The sequence below is a fragment of the Mus caroli genome, unplaced genomic scaffold, assembly GCF_978045245.1.
Source record: "Mus caroli unplaced genomic scaffold, Mus_caroli_1 scaffold_2, whole genome shotgun sequence".
Taxonomy (NCBI): domain Eukaryota; kingdom Metazoa; phylum Chordata; class Mammalia; order Rodentia; family Muridae; genus Mus; species Mus caroli.
The window spans coordinates 159,256,619-159,273,247 of NW_028227257.1; the positions used below are offsets into that span (position 1 = coordinate 159,256,619).

General features: G+C 38.3%; 1 protein-coding gene across 1 annotated transcript in view; it reads right to left on the minus strand.

The window, feature by feature from the left end:
- Positions 1–16,629, minus strand: part of Gpr158 (G protein-coupled receptor 158) — a 406,464-nt gene that overhangs the window by 201,169 nt on the left and 188,666 nt on the right. The gene's annotated exons all lie outside the window — the stretch shown is intronic.

The following is a 16,629-nucleotide window of genomic DNA, read 5'->3' on the forward strand; positions in this document are numbered from 1 at the left end:
TTATTTCTATTAAGTGATTAAGGCCTGTACCTCAAGGATCTGAGCTGGAAGCCTCTTCCCTGAGGACTGGTTTTCATAGCACCAGGAAGTGCCATTCAAGCTTCTAGAAAAGGAAGTAACCAGTGGTCCTGTCAAGCTGTGATGCCTTTGAACCACAATGATTACAGCATGGCATAATAGTTCTAAAAGTGCAGTAGTGACATCTGAATGTGATAACTTGGTGGTAACCAACAGCTCTCTAATTAGATTCAAGTTTTGTTCCAACAAAAGAGAGATGATTCTTTGTATAAAAACATAGCCAAATACCTGGGCCTACTGAAATCATGGTTCTTGGGAAACCTACAACTACTGCTTTACTAAGTCAGCATAAATACCAACTACATTCTAAATATTTATTCTTATACCCTCAGATAAGTATGGGTCTCACATCTCATCAAAGAAACATTTCTTTTGCAATGGACTGAGACCATTGCAGAAAAACACAACTGATAAAATGACAGAGAACAAATGAATGTAAGGTATCCAGCTCCAACTGATATATCTGCAAGAGTTCCTCCATCGAAGGCACAGCAATCAGCAGAAGGTGTGGGAAAAAGAAAAGACTGTATGTAGCGGAAAATCAGGAAGTTTGCTGTGAGACTGAGTCTCCTAGAAATGTTAGCAAAGTTGTACCCACAATACCACATCAACATGAGTGCCTAAATAACTACAGCACTGATGGACATGCTAACAAGGAAAGAGGAAATCTCATGGAGCCTTAACCCTAGACAAAGAACTGTAGGCAATCAGGAAATACTAATAGAGGAAGGGATAGTCTCCTGTTCATTCTTTTTTTGGTAGATTGTAACTCAGTTCAATGGTGAGATACTCTACTTCCTGTGCTGATCAAAGTACCATTGGTACTCCATTTTCCTCCTTGGATAAGAATAAAATAATAAAGGATTTATGGATATTGAAATGATAGTAATTAGACACAAGACCAGCAGTGAAACTCTAAGCCATTCTACAATATCTGATGTTATCGTAAATTGCATTGTTCATATGACAATTCCAGCATTCATAGATATAAACAAGTTATAAAATAACTTTATTCCCAGGACATCCAGGGCTATACAGAGAAACCCTGTCTCAAAAACACCAAACCCCCCCCACTTTATTCTTTTATGCTCAGAAAAATTAAAGATAGAGTCAAATCAAATAAAATGATGTCATACAAGATCTCCTTTCACAATTTTCTTAACATCATTTGTATATCAAAAATCATGGGGGCTGGAGAGATGGTTCAGTGGTTAAGAGCACTGACTGCTCTTCTGAAGGTCCTGAGTTCAAATCCCAGCAACCACATGGTGGCTCACAACCATTTGTAATAAGACCTGGCACCCTTCTCTGGAGTATCTGAAGACAGCTACGGTGTACTTACATATAATAAATAAATAAATAAATAAATAAATAAATAAATAAATAAATAAAAAAAAATCATGAGGTCAAAAAAGCCTAGACATAGTGGCACATGCCTTTAATCCCAGCACTTGGAAGGCAAAGGCAGAAGGATCTCTGTGAGTTCCAGGTTAACTTGGTCTACATGGAAAGTTCCAGGATAGCCTTGAAAAACCAATAAACAAACAAACAAAAAATCTTTAGGCCAACTCCTGGATATGTCTCCAAAGGCAATGAAATTATAATATAGGAAATGCCAACACATTTATGTTTGTTGTGGTGCTATTGAAATCAAAGAAATCAGGCTGGTCCTCCAACAGAATGGATAATGAAAATGTGCCCTACATACTCCGTTGACTATAATTCATCAATAAAGATGAAGTGTGTCAGTTTCAAAAACACATGGATATAAAAGTCATCATAATCTAGACTCAGCAATCCATGTGTCCCATGCTCTCTAGACTTAGGAGGCATGTGTGCCATGCTCTCTAGACTCAGGAAGCATGTGTGCCATGCTCTCTAGACTCAGGAAGCCATGGGTCCTGTGCTCTCTCATACATAAGAACAATGGAAAGTGAAAGTGACTAAGTAGGAGAAAAATAGACAGGGTCAATCAAAGGGACAAGCAAGAGACAGCAAATTCAAGGAATGGACATTTGTATAGAAATGTCACAAAGAAGCCCGCAAATCTGCAAAATATATATGGGTTCATTAAGAAGATATATTCATATGCACATAAAAATTACAAGATTCTCTAAGGAATATAACTTTAGAAAAAAAGAGCAAAGAACACTAAATGTTTAAAAACTACCTAGGGAATGTTTTATATACTCAAAGCTTTCTACAGGACACAAAGGACAGTTTATCATAGAGTGCCCCAAATTTGTCAACTTGCACTTATGTCTTCTATCTAGGATGAGGGAATATACAGTTTGTTTAAGTCATACAGCCACAAACAATTAAAAGCAGGCTCATTGTTGGACTGGTGAATGGTACTTAAGCTCATGTTCATTTGGTGTTCTGCGTTCTATGAGAATGGATGCCAGGACTTATGCACCCTTCTGCACTTAGCACTCAGTGTGTAATGTTTATACACACTTGACCCTCAGTAAATGCTTACTACTGATGCAAGTGCTCTCTGACAAGAGTGAATTAACTGATCATTCAATGTACCATTCTTCATGCTTTCAGATTATGTACACCTAGGAATTTATTCAAATAAAACTTTTCTCGATGCTAGACACAAACTATAAAAATGCATCAAGAATATGTTATTACAGGTGACTTTAGTACTTGTAGGCAAATATGTGCAAACCATGCTGATGATATTTGATTTGTAGATCTCAGTTCCTCCATGTACAGAATGCCAGTGTGTTGTGCTAAAGCTTAGAGTCCCTTGAGGACGGGACCTGGAACTTCCAAATAAAATGGATATGTTCTAAAAGAAAAATGGCAAATACCGAGCCTTGAAGAAACTCCAGAAGAGGATTTGGGAAGGAGGTTATCACTGCACTCGTAGGGCATTTGAAGAATATAAAATATTGACACCTAAAGAAACTTGCCAAAGCAAACTGTCAGTGCAAGCAGTGTGCAACGTATTTGCTAAGTTTAATTTTGTTACCTTGACAACAAAAGAACATGGAACTGCTAGAAATGTATGCATAGATATGTACACATTTCATGTATACATAGATATATGTATCCATATATGTATTACTGACACTGACTAATAAACATATATACAGCCTAGACTAATAAGGAGTGCATAATACATTTCTTTTTTTAATCTTTTTTAAATTTTTTATTAGATATTTTCTTCATTTACATTTCAAATGCTACCCCGAAAATCACCAATACTCTCCCCCGCCCTGCTCCCCTACCTACCCTCTCCAACTTCTTGGTTGATATAAAGTTTGCAAGACCAAGAGGCCTCTCTTCCCAATGACGGTCAACTAGGCCATCTTCTGCTACATATGCAGCTAGAAACACAAGCTCTGGGGGTGCTGGTTAGTTCATATTGTTGTTCCTCCTATAGGGTTGCAGACCCCTTCACCTCCTTGGGTACTTTCTCTAGCTCCTCCATTGGGTACCCTGTGTTCCATCCTATAGATGACTGTGAGCACCCACATCTGTATTTGGCATAGCCTCACAAGAGACAGCTATATCAGGGTGCTTTCAGCAAAATCTTGCTGGCATATGAAATAGTGTCTGCATGTGGTGGCTGATTATGGGATGGATCCCCAGGTGGGGCAGTCTCTGGATGGTCCTTCATCGTATCTCCAAACTTTCCCTCTGTAACTCCTAACATGGGTATTTTGTTCCCTATTCTGAGGAATGAAGTAACCATGTGTTGGTCTTCTTTCTTCTTGATTTTCTTGTGTTTTGCAAATTGTATCTTGGGTACTCTAAGTTTCTGGGCTAATATCCATGTATCAGTGAGTGCATATCATGTGAGTTCTTTTGTGATTGGGTTACCTCACTCAGAATGATATCCTCCAGATATATCCATTTGCCTAAGAATTTCATAAATTCATTGTTTTTAATAGCTGAATAGTACTCCATTGTGTAAATGTACCACATTTTCTGTATCCATTTCTCTGCTGAGGGAAATCTGGGTTCTTTCCAGCTTCTGGCTACTATAAATAAGGCTGCTATGAACATAGTGGAGCATGTGTCCTTATTACCAGTTGGAATATCTTCTGGATATATGCCCAGGAGAGGTATTGCTGGATCTTCTGGTAGTACTATGTCCAATTTTCTAAGGAACCGCCAGACTGATTTCCAGAGTGGTTGTACCAGCTTGCAATCCCACCAACAATGGAGGAGTGTTCCTCTTTCTTCACATCCTCACCAGCATCTGCTGTCACCTGAATTTTTAATCTTAGCCATTCTGACTGGTGAGAAGTGGAATCTCAGGGTTGTTTTGATTTGCATTTCCCTGATGGTTGAGGATGTTGAACATTTTTTAAAGTGCTTCTCAGCCCTTCAGTATTCCTCAGTTGATAATTCTTTGTTTAGTTCTGTACCCCATTTTTAATGAGGTTATTTGAACTTGTGGAGTTCACTTTCTTGAGCTCTTTGTATTTATTGGATATTAGTCCCCTATCAGATTTAGGATTGGTAAAAATCCTTTCCCAATCGGTTGGTAGCCTTTTTGTCCTTTTGACAGTATCTTTTGTCTTACAGAAGCTTTACAATTTTATGAGGTCCCATTTGTCAATTCTCGATCTTACAGCATAAGCCATTGCTGTTCTGTTTAGGAATTTTCCCCCTGTGCACATATCTTTGAGGCTTTTCCCCACTTTCTTCTCTATAAATTTCAGTGCCTCTGGTTTTATGTGGAGTTCTTTGATCCACTTACTTATACTTGAGCTTTGTACAAGGAGATAAGAATGGATCAATTTGAATTCTTTTTTTGTTGTTGTTTTGTTTTTTGTTTTGTTTTGTTTTCATTAAATGAAATTATTTCATTAAATGAATTTATTTCATTAAATAAATAAATATTTTATTTATTTACTTTACATCTTGATCACAGGCCCCCTCATTCCAGTCCCAACTTTACAAGCCCCCTTCCCTTCTCTGAGGAGAAGGGGAAGCATCCCTTGGGTACCATCCTACCCTGGGATATCAAGTCCCAGCAAGACCAAGCACCTCCTCTCCCACTGAGGCCCAACCAGGCCTTAGGGAGGGATCCAATGGCAGGCAATAAAGTCCAAGATAGCTTTCACTCCAACTGTTAGGAGACCCACATGAAGACCAAGCTTCACATCTGCTACAAATGTGTAGGAGTCCAGCTCCTACCTGCTTTTTAGTTAGTGGTTCAGTCTCTGTGGACCCCCTTGCCCCAGGTTAGTTGACTTTGTAGGTTGTCTTGTGCTGTACTTTACCCTTCTGCCCTGTTCAATTCTATCCCCCACTCTTCCACAGGACTCCCTAAGCTCTGCCTGATGTTTGGCTACAGGTCTTTGCAACTGTCTATATTCTGCTGGATGAAGCCTCTCAGGAGATAGTTATGCTAGGCTCCTGTCTGCAAGCATAGCAGAGTATCATTAATAGTGTCTAAGTTGGCTCTTTCCCAAGGGATGGCTCTCAAGTTGGGCTAGTCATTGGTTGGCCATTCTCTCAATCTATGCTCCATCTTTATCCCTGTGCATCTTATAGGCAGGACAAATTTTGGGTTGAAGATTTTGTGAGGGATTGATGTCCCCCTCCCTCTACTGAAATTCCCATCTGGTGAAGCACTGTCATTTAATCTAATTGCTTTTTAATATTTTCAGCGAAAAGGGTGGATTTGAAAATGCAATAAAACACATTTGTTTTCAATGCATGCTTAGCTTTTATATCAAAATCCTGAATAACATTTTACACCAAGTGCTACTCAACAGACATCCCAGACTGACAGGAATGTTCTGAGTATTCAGTTCCAGCACATGGTGTCTGTAAGCCACATTAGATGGCCAAGACCTGAAATGTTGCTATTGTGACTCACATCTTACCTAATTGTACTTAATTTAAACAGCTACATGTGCCAAGTAGCCATCTTACTAGGCAATGATTGGGAGACAGCTACTTCTCAAGTTCAGAGGGCCTGATTATGAGCTTGAACATCTTTCCCAAGCTCTTCCAGCAATACAATTTGATTTTTCAGAAGGAAAGGAAGCATTGTTGCACTGTAGATTCTATTCTTACTAACATATTCACTGTGGGTTTAAGGCTAGAGACTGAGATAGATGATGGGTGGTTCTCAAACAAATACATCAAGTTCAGTTCTTCTAAGTTCATATGGAGCCTTTAATGCCAAACTAAACACAAATGCACATTGACAGTTCACTCTCTTTTGGGCTGTCTTAACATTTTATTGTTTACTTATTTACTGATGCTGCTGATTGACTCCAGTCCTTGTGTGCTAAGTATGTGCTATAATATTGAGCTAAATCTCAGCTGGGATTATTCTTTTAAATAAACATTTGTTACCCTTAATTATTTGTATTAGCTGGCTTGAGTATCTGTTTAACTCCCTTATTTTATTGTGAGTTTTGGGGATGGGTAGATATTCTGTGAGGCCAGAATTGAGAGAAAAGCAGAGAGAGATACTGAATATTTGTGTATTATCTAATTAACCAGATTTGACACAATACTATCTCTTTTAAAACAATTCACATTCTTCTACATGATAACCGCCAGTTGAGCCAGCACCATTTGTTGAAAATGCTGTCTTTTTTCCACTGGATGGTTTTATCTCCCTTGTCAAAGATCAAGTAACCATAGGTGTGTGGCTTCATTTTTGGGTCTTCAATTCTATTCCATTGATCTACCTGTCTGTCATTGTACCAGTCCCATGCAGTTCTTATCATAATTGCTCTGTAGTACATAGTGATTTTCCCAGAGGTTCTTTTATTGTTGAGAAGAGTTTTTGCTATCCTAGGTTTTTTGTCATTCTAGATAAATTTTCAAATTGCCCTTTCTAACTCAGTGAAGAAATGAGTTAGAATTTTGATGGGGATTGCATTGAATCTGCAGATTTCTTTCTGCAAGATAACCATTTTGACTATATTAATCCTGCCAAGCCAAGAGCATGGGAGATCTTTATATCTTCTGAGATTTTCAATTTCTTTCTTCAGACTAGAAGTTCTTGTGATACAGATTTTTCACTTCCTTAAAGTCACACCAAGATATTTTATATAATTTGTGACTATTGTGAAAGGTGTTCTTTCCCTAATTTCTTTCTCATACTGTTTATCCATTGTGTAGAGAAAGGCCACGAATTTATTTGAGTCAATTTTATATCCAGCAACTACACTGAAGGTGTTTATCAGGTTTAGTAGTTCTCTAGTGGAATTTTTAGGGTCACCTATATATACTATCATATCATCTGCAAAAAGTGATATTTTGATTTCTTCCTTTCCAATTTGTATCCCCTTGATCTCCTTTTGTTGTCTAATTGCTCTGGCTAGGACTTCAAGTGCTATATTGAATAGGTAAGGAGAAAGTGGGCAGCCTTGTCTAGTTCCTGATTGTAGAGGGATTGCTTTGAGTTTCTGTCCACTTAGTTTGATGTTTGGTACTGCTTTGCTATATATTGCTTTTACTTTGTTTAGGTATGGGCCTTGAATTCCTGATTTTTTAAAGATCTTTATCATGAAGAGGTGTTGGATTTTGTAAAGTGCTTGCTCAGCATCTAATGAGATGACCATGTGATTTTTGTCTTTGAGTATGTTTATATAGTGGATTACATTGATGGATTTCCTTATATTAAACCATCCCTGCATCCCTGGGATGAAGCCTACTTGGTCATGATGGATGATAATTTGGATGTGTTCTTGGATTCGATTTGTGAGGATTTTATTGAGTATTCTTGCATCGATATTCATAAGGGACATTGCTCTAAAGTTCTCTTTCTTTGATGGATCTTTGTGTGGTTTTGGTATCAGAGCAATTGTGGATTCATAGCATAAGTTAGGTAGAGTACCTTCTGTTTCTATTTTTTGGAGTACTTTGAGGAGACTTGGAATTAGGTCTTCTTTGAAGGGCTGATAGAACTCTACACTAAACCCATCTGGTCCTGGGCTTCTTTTGGTTGGGAGACTATTAATTACTGCTTCTATTTCTTTAGGGGAAATGGGACTGTTAAGATCATTAATCTAATCCTGATTTAACTTTGGTACCTGGTATCTGTCTAGGAAGTTTTCCATTTCATCCAGGTTTTCTAGTTTTGTTGAGTATAGCCTTTTGTAGTAGGATCTGATGATTTCTTTGGATTTCCTCAGATTCTGTTGTTATGTCTCCTTTTTCATTTCTGATTTTGTTAATTAGGATACTGTCCCTGTGCCCTCTAGTTAGTCTGGCTAAAGGTTTATCTATCATGTTGATTTTCTCAAAGAACCAGCTGCTGGTTTGGTTGATTCTTCATATAGTTCTTTTTGTTTCCACTTGGTTGATTTCAGCCCTGAGTTTGATTATTTACTGCCTTCTACTTTCCTGCCTTCTACTCCTCTTGGGTGAATTTGCTTCCTTTTGTTCTACAGCTTCTAGGTGTGATGTCAGGCTGCTAGTGTATGCTCTCTCTAGTTTCTTTTTGGAGGCACTCAGAGCTATGAGTTTTCCTCTTAGGACTGCTTTCCTTGTGTCCCATAAGTTTGGGTATATTGTGGCTTCATTTTCATTAAGCTCTAAAAAAGTCTTTAATTTCTTTCTTTATTTCTTCCTTAACCAAAGAATCATTACGTAGAGTGTTGTTCAGCTTCAACGTGAATGTTGGCTTTCTATTATTTATGTTGTTATTGAAGATCAGCCTTAGTCCATGGTGATGTGATAGGATGCATGGGATAATTTCAATATTTTTGTGTCTGTTGAGGCCTGTTTTGTGACTGATTATATGGTCAGTTTTGGAGAAGGTCCCGTGAGGTGCTGAGAAGAAGGTATATCCTTTTGTTTTAGGATAAAATGTTCTGTAGATATCTATTAAATCCATTTGTTTCATAACTTCTGTTAGTGTCCATGTGTCTCTGTTTAGTTGCTATTTCCAGGATCTGTCCTTTGGTGAGAGTGGGGTGTTAGAGTCTCCCACTATTATTGTGTGCAATGTGTGCTTTGAGCTTTACTAAAGTTTCTTTAATGAATGTGGATGCCCTTGCATTTGGATCATAGATATTCAGAATTGAGATTTCATCGTAGTAGATTTTTACCTTTGATGAGTATGATGTGTCCCTCCTTGTCTTTTTTGATAAATTTGGGTTGAAAGCTGATTTTATTTGATATTAGAATGGCTACTCCAGCTTGTTTCTTGGAACCATTTGCTTGGAAAATTGTTTTCCAGCCTTTTACTCTGAGGTAGTGTATGTCTTTGTCCCCTAGGTGGGTTTCCTGTATGCAGTAACATGGTGGGTCCTGTTTGCGTAGGTAGTCTATTAGTCTATGCCTTTTTATTGGGGAATTGAGTCCATTGATGTTAAGAAAAATTAAAGAAAAGTAATTGTTGCTTCCTGTTATTTTTGTTGTTAAAGTTGGGATTCTGTTCTTGTGGCTGTCTTCTTTTAGGTTTGTTGAAGGATTACTTTCTTGCTTTTTCTAGAGTGTAATTTCCATCTTTGTGTTGGTGTTTTCCCTTTATTATCCTTTGAAGGGCTGGATTCATGGAAAGATATTGTGTGAATTTGGTTTTGTCATGGAATACTTTGGTTTCTCCATCTATGGTAATTGAGACTTTTGCTGGGTACAGTAGCCTGGGCTGTCATTTGTGTTCTCTTAGGGTCTGTATACCATCTGTACAGAATATTCTGGCTTTCATAATCTCTGGTGAGAAGTCTGGAGTAATTCTATTAGGCCTGCCTTTATATGTTACTTGACCTTTTTCCCTTACTAGTTTTAATATTCTATCTTTATTTAGTACATTTGTTGTTCTGATTATTATGTGTTGGGAGGAATTTCTTTTCTGGTCCAGTCTATTTGGAGTTCTGCAGGCTTCTTGTATGTTCATCAGCATCTCTTTCTTTAGGTTTTGGAAGTTTTCTGTTGTAATTTTATTGAAGATATTTGCTGCCCCTTTAAGTTGAAAATCTTCATTCTCACCTATATGTATTATCTGTAGGTTTGGTCTTCTCATTGTGTCCTGTATTTCCTGGATGTTTGAATTAAGATCTTTTTGCATTTTGCATTTTATTTGATTGTTGTGTCCATGTTCTCTATGGAATATTCTGCACTTGAGATTCTCTCCTCCATCTCTTATATTGTATTGCTGATGCTCGTATCTATGTTCCCTGATTTCTTTCCTAGGATTTCTATCTCCAGAGTTGTCTCCCATTGATATTTTTTAATTTTTATTTATCTATTCATTTATTTTTTTATTGCTTCTACTTCCCTTTTTAGATCTTGGATGGTTTTGTTCAATTCCATCACCTGTTTGGTTGTGTTTTCTTTAATGGGTTCTACCTGTTTATCAGTGTTCTCCTGTATTTCTTTAAATGAGTTATTAATGTCCTTCTTAAAATCTTCTACCACCATCATGAGACATGATTTTAAATCTGAGTCTTGCTTTTCAGGTATGTTGGGGTATCCAGGACTCGCTGTGGTGGGTGTACTGGGTTCTGATGATGCCCAGTATTCTTGGTTTCTGTTAGTAAGATTCTTACGTTTGCCTTTTGCCATCTGATAATCTCTGTTGTTAATGTTCTAGCTATCTCTGACTGGAGCTTTTTCCTCCTGTGATTCTGTTAGCACCTGTCAGCACTCATGGGAGTCAAACTCTCACCTGAGTCCCAGTGGTCAGGGCACTTCTTCAGGGAAACTCTGCTCTTGCAGGGCAGGTGTCCAGAATTCTGGAGCTCTGATCCACCTCCTGCGTCCTGGGATTAGAGCCCTCCCTGTATGCTGTCTCTCCTCTGGCAAGGAAGGTGCCCAGGGTTCTGGGTCTCAGCTCCACCTCCTGGCTGAGGATGAAGTCCCAAAGGGACCCTGTCCAAGAAGCTTTGTTGCTTCTGTTGCCCACATGCTCTCCAGTGATCACGAGGTCCTGGGTGTGCTAGGGGTCCAGAGTCTTGGAGAGTTCTCTGGGGCCCTTGACACCCTCGGCTGGTTTCACATGGAAGGTCAGGTGGGGTTCCTTTGTCCCTGTTCTTGCTGGCACAAAACCCTCCTTGATTCTTTGGAGCTGATGTTGTGTTCCACTCACCCGTGATCCTGAGGTGATACTGAGGTCCTGCAGCATGGAGAGTTCTCTGGGGCCCTTGGTGGCCTCCACTGGGTTCAGGAGGAAGATGGTGGGGCTGACCCTGACCACATAATACATTTCTTCAATGTAGTTATTCATATACTATTTAAGGTGACATTGACATTGAATGTGATACATAAATGAAATTTTCCATCCCAAATCCACGGCTATAAAATAGGCCCAAGGTTTCAATTAACCTGTCCCCTCTCCCCCTGGAATTCCAGAATTTAGCCATCCCATCACACAATCTACAGACCATCTGACTAAATACTTACACTGAAGCCCAGAGTGGAAAAACAGTCAATCTGACTTTTCTCCCATTCTGCAGTTTCAAAAAACAGTTTAACCTGCAAAGCAGATTTGGAACTAGCAAAGCTCTGCATTCCCTCTACCCACCCTGGACTATAAAAGCTGTTCTCAGACCCCAAGTACATTTCCTGGACCCTCAGTTACTGAGGGTTTGAAAGTACCAACATCTCAGACCAATCAAAGTCTGCCTTTGCTGTTTTGAGGCAAACTAAATCTATTTTATTTTCTTCTGTTGACAATACCAAGACCATAGAAATAAACATAGTACAGAAACTGGAAATAGGGAAGAATTTGGCAAACTATAAACTTTAGAAAGTCCTTTTTAAATTTTCATTTTCTATACATCCCAAAGTTTCCTCAATAAGCATGAAGCATTTTTATAATAAAATGTTTTAATATTGCTGGAGGGTTCCATGGCTAAAGTGCTCACTGGGTAAGCATAAAGACGGAAGTTCGTATATTTAAGCCACATAAAAGTTTGTCATGGTAGGATACGCCCATAACCCCAGTACTGTGAACTTGAGGGTTGGGGTGAGATATGGGGATCCTAGGGACTTACTGTTCAGAGTGCCAAGTTTCAGGCTCAGTAAAAGGTCTTGTCTCATAAAAATAAGGTGAAAAATAAGGCACTGGAGGAGAGACACCCTTGTCAAACCCTGTCTTCCACATTTGCATGTACAAGCATGTATGTGTGCACACATACCTCTACAAATACACATCACTCATACCCCACACCACACATACATAAGCCACATACCAATACATATACTACATCATAAACACACCACATATACTACACAGGACATACACATAAATCACACACTCACATACATACCATACACATACCATGCATATACTACACACATGCACATAAACCACATATACCACACATCTCACACACAAATGGACAAACATACATTATGTCTCCTCATACACAGTAAGCTGACTTTGTCAACTGAAAGTTTGTTCCAATCACAGAGAACTTATAGTTCTATCACTGCTAAAAATCCTTGAAAAACTTCCATCCTCTGAACTGTTCTGAACCTCGGATATTTGTAATCTTTAACTGTGTGATAATTTAACTTTTACAGAAAAGTTACAAGAGAACACAAATTATACACACACACACACACATATATATATATATATATGTATATAAAACCTAAAGTCATGAGTTACTTACAGCATTATATTCTCAGATTCTCTTAATAGAATTTCAAGATGTTATACATATGATATTTTGGGTGAACATTAAATATAGGCTGGATACCTAGTGTCTTCATACATAAATATTTTGGTTTGTATGTATTGATGAGAGGCCCTAAAGCAGGGTACAATATTCAAAATTAAGGAGATATTCACTGTAATTGGCTTTGTGCAGTCCTTATCAAAATCCTACAATTTGTCACAATACTACTATTTGTAGTTATATTTCTCCATCCAAGATGAAATACAGGTTGTATTGGGCTCTGTTGCTACATTTTCAGTCTCTTAACTAGAACAACCATCATCCCTTCTTTGACCTCTTTGACTCCTGGATCTTTTGAGGTCTTCAAATATTTGACCACACGGGTAAATTTTATAGACAGCTCCTTGTGTCTCCTTGCTGCTGCCTCATGACTAGGTTCAGAGTATTGACCCTTGGCAGCAATGCCGTACACCAGAGGCTGGCTCCTTCTCAATGTATCACTAAAAGAGGTACAAGGCATCAACTGGCCCCAGGACCTGGGGACTCCTGCTTTGAGATGTTAGTGGGCCACAAGCTTCTTCAAGGCTAGTTTTTACCTTGAAAATTATACATGATCAAATGCCATAGCTAGAGAGAAAACTCGGAAGTTTAGAGAACTTGTTGCTCTTGAAGAGGACCTGAATTCAGTTCCTAGCACCCATATGGTAGTTCACAGTCATCCACAGCTGCAGTTCCAGGAACCCTCTTCTAACTTCCATGGGTACTAGGCACACATGAAAGCAAAACATGTGTATGCATAAAATAAATCTTTAAAAGACTGTATGCCTTGTTTCTTGTCAAAGTTTGCTAAATTTGAATTCTGGAAGTTTTATATTTAAGATTCTGAATGTTGTGTCTTCTTTTTAGAGTCTTTTTTTTTCCTGTGTAAATAATACATCTTTACACAGAAAGAGAAAACACATAGGAAAATAGAAAGCATAAATCAAAAATGATTACAAGATGCAAGTCAAATGTTCTGTGAAGTATTTGTAAACTACAGGTATTCTAACACAATGAGCTGCTGTGTGAATGACTGGCAGTTATATTTGTTTGAGAAACAACTGTTAACATAAGAAAATCTCTAAATAGCAGAGTAAAAAGTGAAATCATATAAACAATAAGATAGCTGGATGGGGAGGAGAACACAGCAATGTGTAAGCTCAGGCAGTTGGCAGTAGGAAGATATTTGTATTCTGGAGCATTATACCTCAGATCACCAACTCATAGGACAGGGTGACTTGAAAACCTCTCAGATCACAAAATCTCTTCCCATGCTGGGAGGTGGAACAGACACCAGCTCAATAGGACAAACGTGGGTGGACTAGGAAACAAAATAGAGAGGGTGCAAACTCTCAAATAACGTTGACAGAAATGCTTTTAAGCATTCTGAGTGCCAACCACTATGGTTACAATGACGTTATTTATCGCCTCACATTTATCCTTATTTAAAAAATCCACAAATGAAGAGATATCACACTTTACAAATGATGTAAATGAACTTCAGAAAAAAAAAAAAGGCCAAGGTCACAGTTCAAGTAAATCATTGAGGTAGGATTCAACACTAGCAAATATTCTAAAGGATATGTGGCTTAATCGTTATCTGACACTACAGGTAGAAGTTCACATCTCAGATTACTGACCAGAACTGTCCTGCATGGATGAAAATGCCCCCAAATTCTGAATAGCACAGCCACAGAGCCACAAAATAAGCACCCCTCGCTAATGAAACCAGCACCACTGGCAGAGCTGGATCTGACCTGAAAGCCTTTGTCCTGTGGTCTAGTTCCCATGGTTTCAGAAAACACTATGCAAGATGCCAAGGGAGAAGAGCATTAAACAGTGCTAACCAGCAGCAACACCTAGGAAGGAGTCACGACAATTAACAGTGTGGCAAGATATGCATAAAAGTGCAGTAAAGTGCAATCCAATGTTGGTGACAAACAAGAGCTGTCTAATTAACTTAAGGCACACTCACCAGAAGGGAAGCCATGCCTGATAGTGGAAATCTAGCCCCTCACTGAGGCTAGTGAAAACATAGACCTTACAGAAGACTCTAATGGAACCCCTTTGCTACATCATAACCCCTTACTACATTGTAAAACATATTCTTATACCCACAGTTAAGTGTAGCTACCACCCCTCATCTAAGAAGCCACTTGTTGCATAACAAGAGGCTCGGTTCAGAGGCACTGCCCTCAGCATTCCTGCATCTTGCCTTTTACAAAGAATTTCTTTTTCCTCCCTGAACAACTCATTTTCAAGGCTCTAATTTCTTTCTTGTCTGTCTCCTGTACCATGTGCTTTTCATTATCAGTAGCACTTGAGGGATAAAGTGCAGAGAGCCATTTTCAACTGCTGGTCATTGGTAAATTGGGATTTAATTGGAAGGATGCACAAACTGAAATCAACCTGAACAACAAGAAATACAACTGAAAAGCTGGAACCAGAGATGTTCTTGAAAATGGAACCCATACTAAAATGGATGAACTTGATGTGGAGAGACGTGAGAACATCGTGAGCGTGCATGTCATCAACTGGGAAGTGAGCAGCCTGGATCTGAGGAGACAACTGTCCATCAGGACTTGGTTTTTCTGAAACCCTGCTATCTCCAGATGTCAGCTCCTATTAGCTCACATGACTATCCATTTCCTAAAATGAGGCCTGGATGCAAGTCTCGGGCCTGTCAGCCAAGTTTCACATCACATCATTTAGACATAGCCTGGTTGGTCTTTACAAGTCCCTGTCTATCTTGTGCTTAGATGTAAATAAAGGTTCTTATAACACATCACATATTGAAGTAGGTTTAAAATTTTTGCATTTCCTCCAAGAGATCAGGACCACGCTATTGTTCTCCTCAGCAGATAGCACATAGACTATATGAAGGAATGTGGAATCCTTTTCTAGGATTCTACTATAAATTCAGTGAATATTATCTTTGCATTGTAGAATTTCTGTTTTCTGGGGCTCATTCTTTCTATCAGACAACTAACCAGTTTCCCTCTGATGTATCTAAGCTACTGCATGTTCCTCTAAATGTCCTTCCCTCACGGCCATCATTGCTACACCCTCAGTGGCCACAGCATCCTTCTGATAAAACTCATCTTCCAAAGTTTTAGACTAAGTCACTAGTTATGCCAGCACAATACAAAATTTAAAAAATAGAGCTAATGGCCAATGGGCCTTAAAAATTATCTCACATATACATATATACATATATACATATGTGTGTACGTGTCATCATCAGTAGTATTGGTTTATGTAGGCTTTTATATACGTGTTCATTGTCCCAGTTATGTCTATGGTCTACTTATTATATGCGATGGACTTTGCTAGAGAGTTTACATGTTCCCTCTCATATTGAGTCTCCAATACCTTCTTCACATTTGGCCCAAAGATGAAATGGGGTCATTCCTTACCAAATTAATGTCACTTTAAGAGAGTATAGAAAAAAATCCACATTTGGAAAGACAAATGCTATGTTTTCATATATAGAATATAGAATATAGTAAAATGTAGAATATATATATATGTGACATAAAAACAGAGAATTTACTATTTTGTGGAGGAGAAGGGGGATAATGGGAAGACAGAGAACCAAGAGGAGTCATAGAGAAACGAAAAAGTCACATTTTCTCTTACTTCAGAATCTAGATTTTATATGCATATATTTTGTACATAACATTAAAGCAAAGGGGGCCTATTTGGAGAACAAGAGAATTGGTGGGAGAAGAGATGGGGCACAAGAGGGTAGTGGATACAGTATCCTTATATATGAAAAGGCCATTGTATTGTGTGCTGATGGTAGATAATATAATTTTTAAAGTATGAAAGTAACTTCTATAATTTTCTAAATTACTATCACTAAATAATTAATATCACTAAAGATTAACATATTACAATGTGTGATCATGTGGTACATTCTAATACATAATAAGATGTATAATGAATG